This window comes from Ornithorhynchus anatinus, chromosome 7, assembly GCF_004115215.2.
Source record: "Ornithorhynchus anatinus isolate Pmale09 chromosome 7, mOrnAna1.pri.v4, whole genome shotgun sequence".
Lineage (NCBI taxonomy): Eukaryota > Metazoa > Chordata > Mammalia > Monotremata > Ornithorhynchidae > Ornithorhynchus > Ornithorhynchus anatinus.
In genome coordinates this window covers 55728630-55736544 of record NC_041734.1, presented here as the reverse complement: position 1 = coordinate 55736544, position 7915 = coordinate 55728630, and positions in this window count along the sequence as shown.

Sequence of the window (7915 nt, the reverse complement as noted above, 5' to 3'; positions counted from 1 at the left end):
GAAATGCTGCTGATTTACTGAAAGGACACCATTCCAGGCTGGCTACCTGAGGTCTTCCCTCATAAGTACTTTCAGCTGCTGTTGTGCTGACTGCACATTTGTGGGAGACAGATATTGTGTGGGATTAGCACAGCTGATCTCAGAGGGCTGCAGGCACAGCTGAACACAGCTCTCTTAGTATGCCCAGAAAAGCCTGCAGATTATATGGGCCCAAATTCCTTAGGGTTCTGACTCAAAGTAAAGACCGTAATGGAACCCAGTTACAAATCAAACATATTCACTGAACGCTTACTGTGTACAAAGCACTGTACTAAGTGCTTGGGAGAGGACAATATAACAGGGTCGGTAGACACGTTCTCTGCCCTCTGCAAGCAGCTTTCTCGTCTCACCAGCTCTGCTCTGGTCAGAGCTTGATTCATCTCAGTGGGGTGTAAAATGAACATGTGGGTTGTCATCAAATAAAAACAAATGTTACTGAAATGATCCTACCCTGATCTAGCAGCCATGAGATCTGTCAGTCAAACGGACCAGTTACAGGCTCCGGATGACTTTCTCTCCATCTTCTGAGTGATGTGCCATGCTCCTTCACACAGCTGTGGGCACTCTCCAAATGATGCACACTTTGCCTGCTCCATCGAGCTGATTAAACCTCAAGTCGGGCAGCAATCTATCTTCATTTGGGAGCCACTATTTCCACCTAGAGAGAAAAATGGCAGGGTAAATGCTTCAGCATTTGGAGGTGTGATGGGCCTGACTCCTCCAGCAATCTTGAAGTGGCAGTTGTGGAGATACAGGGTGGGGCGATGAGAAAATAATTGGGGAAGGCCTCAATAAATCAATCATATTTATTGAACGCTTACTGTGTGCAGAACACTGCACTAAGAAGTTGGGAGAGTACAATGTAACATAATTGGTAGATATACTCCCTGCGCACAAGGAGTTCACAATCTTGGGGAAGATGTGATATCAGAAGGACTTTATAGATGGTGAGAGCAGTGATGTGTCAAATGTGAAACTGATGGGCATCCTAGACAGGAGGGAGGGCATGTGAGCAAGAGGTCAGCGGTGGGAGAGAGGACAATGAAGTAGAGTGAGTAGGCAGGCATCATGAAGAGCAGGAAGTGAAACAACTCCACCTGAAGTAGGGACAGGGCCCTAACATTGACACATTTTCTTTCATTTATCAGTCCAAAAGGAAGCCTGTTTTCAGGGCATCTTTCTTCAATAATCAGATCTTCCTTTCTCTTCACCTTCTTTGCAGAAGTTTAGAAGAGTGAATTCATTCATTCAATCGTATTTATTGAGCACTTACTGTGTGCAGAGCACTGTACTAAGTGAATGCTATTGGACACATCATGGATTACAAAGTTAAGGAATAGGGACTGGAATGTGATAACAGTAGTTGGAAAAATACTTCAGATTTTATTTTGGAAAGTGCAATCTTACAAAAAAAATCACCTGATTAAATAAATCTAAAATACAAGCCCATAAAAATTGTGGTAAATGCTGGAGTGGAAACAAGCAAATTGTGGTGGACACAGTCCTTGTCTCAAATTGGACTCACAGATTTAATCCCCTTTTTACAGATGAGGTAATTAAAGCACGGAGAAGTTAAAATGACTTGCCCAAGGTCACACAGCAGACAAGTGGCAGAGGCAGGATTAGAACCCAGGTCCTTCTGAATCCCAGGCCAGTGCTCTAACCACTAAGCAATGCTGACTCCCAGGCCTGTACTCTGTCTATGAGGCCACACAGCCCATGGCTAGCAAATCACTGAGGCTAAAGGAGGGGTGGAAATTCCATGGTCAAGGAAGTTAGATACATTTGCGAAGAAAAAGTCCAGTAATTTTATCCTCATCAATAGTGTTTACTAAGCACCTATGGTGTGCAAAGCACCAGTGCTTAATTTGTAATGAAAGAGGGCCCCAGAGCTCAAGCTATTATCTAATTTCACATTTTAAAACAGTAATGACTATATGCACGGTAGCGTTCTTATCAATATATTGCTGCCACACATTCAGTCTTAGTAAACTTATTTGAAAAAAGCAGCCTGCTAGTATAGTAGGAATATGAGATGGATAACATTTACAATACTTACAAATTGAAATTGTAGTTTACTTCCACAACCAAAGCATTCCACAACCAAAGCACAAGACTCGGAAGTGCTATGGTTATGAAAGGCCACTCATGGAAGTGCCAGGCCCCTACAAAATTCTATACCAGGTGCTGGAGAGTGGGCATGCCATGCTTATCACACCTCCAAAGTGGAGAGTAAGAGCAGCCTCAGAAGTATTCTCACCTTATGGCTAAAAAGAAAGAGAGCCCTAATTCAGTCAGGGCATGTAAGACCCAGAAAAAGGCACTGTGTCTGGAACTTTGTGAAGAGCAGTAAAAACAATTAGGCAAAAGGAAGATTAACTTGTGACTTTGATTCAAAGAGAGAAGCACCTGAAGGCTGGGGATAAAGTGATTTAGGAGGGATAAAATAACAACTTATAAATAATGCCCCTGGAGGGGGAGAAGATAAATGTATTTTACCTACTAGAAGTGGAGTATGAGGGTGAATTGAAGGATGAAATATTAAATGGAAAACATATCTTGACATCAGAGAAAACTTTTGGACTATGAATTCCCTTAGTTGATGGAATGGGGTAATTTACAACTGGACTGGGCTGATGGTTAGGTTTTGGCAGGGGCAGGTTCAGTGACCTCACAGGCCTATTTCGTCTCTAATTTTTTTTAAGATTCTTTCTCCTGAAATTGGTAAATCCAATCATTCCCAAAACAGCTGTGTTCACCAGGAGGGCATTTTCATTATTCATTGTTCTAAGCTGAATCCAAAAAAAAAAAGTCCTTTGTTTCTATTAATAATTGGGTTATTAAGTGCTTACTGCCTACTAAACACTGGAAGGCAAAGTAATCAGGTCCCACATGGGGCTCACATTTTAGGTAGGAGGGAGACCAAGTATTGAATCCCCATTTTGCAGATGAGGGAACTGTGGCACAGAAAAGTTTTAAGTGACTTGCCCAAGGTCACCAGCAGAAAAGTGGGAGAGACGCGATTAAAAGTCATTTAAATTTTCATCCAAATTTCTTGAATTTGAATTTGGCTACTCTGAAGGTGCCATGATGACTTTGTGTTGCCTAAAATAATCACATGCCTGGGATCCTCATTTGCATTTTCACAATCTTGCCACCTTGACTTCAACACACTGTACTAGCTGCTGGCCTCATGATGGTGTGCATGAGACTGTGAGCCTGTTGTTGGGCAGGGATCGTCTCTATCTGTTGCCGAATTGTACATTCCAAGCGCTTAGTACAGTGCTCTGCACACAATAAGGGCTCAATAAATACAACAATGAATGAATGAGGGACGTGAGTCTCACTACTACCTACTTAGAGTCCCATATTCTCCGGTGTGATGCATGAGAACTGCCTGGCAGGAAGCAGCCAGCACAAGTGATCAGGCCTAGGAATAGCCTGGCAACAGAGAAAAAGCATGGTCCAGTGGTTAGAGCACGGGCCCGGTATTCAGAAGGACCTGGGTTCTAATACTGACTCTGCCATTGGTTTGCTGTGTAACCTTGGGCAAGTTACTTCACTTCTCTGAGCCTCAGTTACCTTATCTGTAAATTGGGGATTAAGACTGTGAGCCCCATGTAGGACATGAACTGTGACCAACCTACTTTCCTTGTATCTATCCCAGCGCTTAAAACAGTGTCTAGCACATAAGTGTTTAACAAGCACAATTTTTTTTAAAAAACAGAAAGCCAAGAGACCCCCCCACACACCCAGTGAAATCAATGGACAAGTGTCTGACCCTTCAAACATCCTGAAACCCAGAAAAACCCAGTCAGGGCTAATGGGGCAAGATTTCTCAGCACCTGGTCCCTGATTTCAGGGAGTAGACCTGTGACTTCCTTTCACCCAGCTAAGAGTCTCTCTCCCTTGAACATTATTGCTAGGGCATTACTGTACACAGGCAGGCTAAGGTGATTGTAGACATTAAAAATTGTTTTTGGGGTTGAAGGGCCTGGTAATTAAGCTTAAGAAATTGTTTTGAGGAGCTTTTCATAAATTATGAATCCCGACCTTTCAGAGCTTAATTATTCCTGCTGTGAGGAAGTAGGGAGACCACCTTGCCTCCAGCTCTACAGGCTTCATTAGGCCCCAGTTGGTGGGGCAGAGATTATCTCTGCAGTAAGCAGGGTCGGAGAACTTCGACTGCTTTCATCTGCACCAGGCAGTCCCTTTCTCCCTTAAGAAATGTGGTCTCTCCTTCTGCACCAGAAACCTCTCTCTGTGTGAAGCCCTTACCTCAGGTTGGACTCTGGACCCCTTTTAGGTTCTCTTAATCCTCTTAACCTTTGGATAATCGGTTAATCTCCCATTTAAGTGTTATTGACTTCATCTTTGGTTTCTTTTATTTATTCATTTGGACCTTGGGTATGGTTTTTAATATGTCTGTGCCATTTCGTCTTGGTTAAACACCAAGCCTAACAGTGAAACTGTAGCTTATAATTAAGAGATCATGTTGACGGCCTAGAGAGAGCACTGCCCTGGCTGCTTGACCACGGAGTTTATTAAAAACAAGCATGGAGGGAAAGCCTAGGGACTTATTTTTAGTCTAGGAGTTGCTGATCTTCGCTCATTAAAGGATGTATAAGTCTCCCAGTAGATGAGCTCTCTTTCATGCTCGGCCATAGAAAGTACTAGGGACATGGTGATGGAAGAACCATGAGCTCAGAGAGCAGACTGCTGTATTAACTCTGAATCCTTAGACAGAGATCTTATTGTTATAGAGTTTCCACACTGTTGTGCAAAGGAAGCATTCACCCACTGCAGGGGAGAAAGAGAGACTTCTAAATGGCTGTTATTGACTATTTCTTGAGCACAAGACACTGCAAGGTGCTTGGACCAGTAAGACAGACACCTTTTGAGAGAGCCCAAGGAGCCAAGAGGGTTATGGTCCATTTCCAGTACTAGGGAGAAGCCCCATGCTCTCTATTCCTCAGTTTTTTATCATTACCATCAGCACCTATTGTGGGCTTTCTCAATCAATCAATAATTACTGTGTGCAGAACACTGTACTAAGAGCTTGGGAGAGTACAGTAGAGTTAGCAGACATGATCTCTGCCTCAAGGAGTTTCCAATCTAGGGGAAGAGACAGAAATGAAAACAAATTAGGTAATAGGAAGTAATAGAGATAAGATGTGTACATAAGTGCTTAGGTGACACTGTAGGGCTGAAGTGATATTTGGAGGATATAAAGTAGGGAGATTAGAGATTACTCTTGAAGACCTAGTGGGGGCATGTGATTTCAGAAGTACTTTGAAGATGGGCCATTGGCCTATTGTGAGATCTTTGGTGAATCACTTAACTTTTCTATGTCTCGGTTTATTCATCTGGAAAGTGGGGATGACACCTGCTCTAATTACCTCAGACTGTGAACCCAAGATGGAACAAGAATTTATTCTAAGATTATTTTATATCTAACTCAGCATTTAGCACAGAGCATTGGACACATAGTAAGGGCTTAGTAGATATAACTAAAACCAAAGGATTTAATTAATTCAATCATTTTTTACTGAGTGTGTAGAGCACTGTACTAAGTGTTTGGGAAAGAAAAATACAGCAATAAAAAGATAATCCCTGCCCAGTGTCTGGTAGGGGGTTGTGGGGTAGACAAACATCAATATAAATAAATAAAATTACAGATATATACACAAGTGCTGCAGAGGGAGAAGAGGAGGGAAGAGCAAAGGGAGAAAAACAGGGCGATACAGAGAAAAAGTGGGGCTTAGTCTGGGAAGGCCTCATAGATATATGCCTTCAGGAAGGCTTTGAACAGGGGGAGAGTAACTGTCTGGCAGATTTGAGGAGGGAGGGCATTCTAGGCCAGAGGTAGGACATGGGCCAGGAGTCGGCAGCAAGGCAGGCACGATTGAGGCACAGTGAGAAGGTTAGCACCAGAGGAGCGAAGCGTGCGGGCTGGGTTGTAGAAGGAGTAAAGTGAGACTAGGAGACAGACTGAATGTGGGAGGTGAAAGACAGTGAGGAGTCTGAGCTGGCACCAAGATTATGAGCTTCTGGGAAATGGCGGATAATAATATTGTTGACCATGATGGAAGAAGTAGAGTAAGGAGTAGGTTTAGGAGGGAGGATAAGGAGTTTAGTTTTGCCATATCAAGTTTAAGGGGTTGGTGGGTCATCCATTCATGTAAATAATATATCTATAAATTATATACCATAAATTGTATTGCCTGTCTCTCCCTCTAGTCTCTACAGTCATCGTGGGCAGGGAACATGTCTACCAACTCTGTTGTACTCTCCCAAGTGCTTAGCACAGTTCTCTGCATGAAGTACGCACTCAATAAAAGCCACACTGATGTTGATGATGATGATAGAGAGACTAGGACAAGGGGGATAGCTGAATCCAGGAGAATGAATGTAGACTGAGAAGAGTAAAGGATCAAGAACAGAGCCTTATATTACATCCATAGCTAAAGGGTAATGGATAGAACAAAAGCCAGGAAAGGAGTGATCAGAGAGAACCAGGAAAGACTGCTGTCAGTGAAACCAAGGCCAAAGAAAGTTTCTAGGAGGATGGGGTCCTCAACCCTGTCAAAGGTGTTTGAGAAGGATTACCATAGTGGGTAGCTCACTGTACCTTCACAAAAGGAGGTCATTGGAGACCTGACTGAGCACGATTTCTGTAGCAAAGGATGAACAAAAAAGCATTCAGTAATTGAAAAGAGTCGCTAGCAGAGAAGAAAATTTAATGTGTTTAATAATTTTGGCTATGAATGATGAGAGGGTGATAAACTGGATAGTGAGGAGGAGTCAAGAGAAGACTTTATAAGGAAGTGAGATTAGGACCCACTAGAAGGCAGAGAAGATGATGCCATGGGAGAACAAGGGGTTGAAAATAGCTGGAAGAGAAGGGAGAAGAGAATATTTGACAAGAACAAATATTTCTGGGTGGTGAAAAAGGGTAGAGGGTTCTTGTCATAGGTAGAGGTGTTAGATTTTAAGACCACTGGGAAATCACCTCTTGAGAGACTGCTAGGAAGGAGGAGAATGTGGAAGTGGTGTCAAGACAGAACATGTCACACCAACTGTTACATTATATTCTCCTCAGTGTTTAGTACATTGCTCTGAACACAGTAAGTGCTCAATAAAACCACTGACTGACTGATTGAGAGCTTTGCCCAGGTGAGAGGGCCCTTGGAAAAATTCACATTCTGTGTTCTCGGCACCCCTTTGGTGCAAAGCTCTCAAAATACCCTTGCTTTATAGGGATAAGAAGAATTGAAATAGTTGTGTATGCAACTCAATTCAGCCCTCTACTGAAGCTTATCCAGAATGGATTTAGCTTGGGCTGAGCAGCTACTGCCTGTTTCTCATTAGCTCAAACTTCCATCCAAAATATTACCACTGTCAGAGCAGAGGAATTGGGCTGTAGATCAATACTGCAGGCTGAAATGACTGCTGAGCTTGACAAGCCAAACACACAGCTGGAAAGCACCGTCTCTCTTGCTGAGCAATTTCCAAGTCCACCTGCATACCTGCTTGGAGAATCCCTAGAAATACTGCCCACACCTGTGCCTCTTCCAGCACAGTCCCTGATTTAGTCAAGACTGATAAAGGATTGTCTCTCAGCTACTATAATAATAGTATTTATTAAGCTCTTACTGTGTGCCGAGCACTGTAAGCACTGGGAGAAAATACACAGGTGAGAGTTAAACCCAGTACCTGTTCGGCATGGGGCTCACAAACTAAAGAATAACTGTGGTATTTGTTAACCCTTTACTATGTGCCACGTACTATATTAAGCACTGGGATAAATACAAAATAACCCGATTGGAGATAAAGTCCCACAGGGCAGTCACAGTCTAAGGAGGAGGGAGAACAG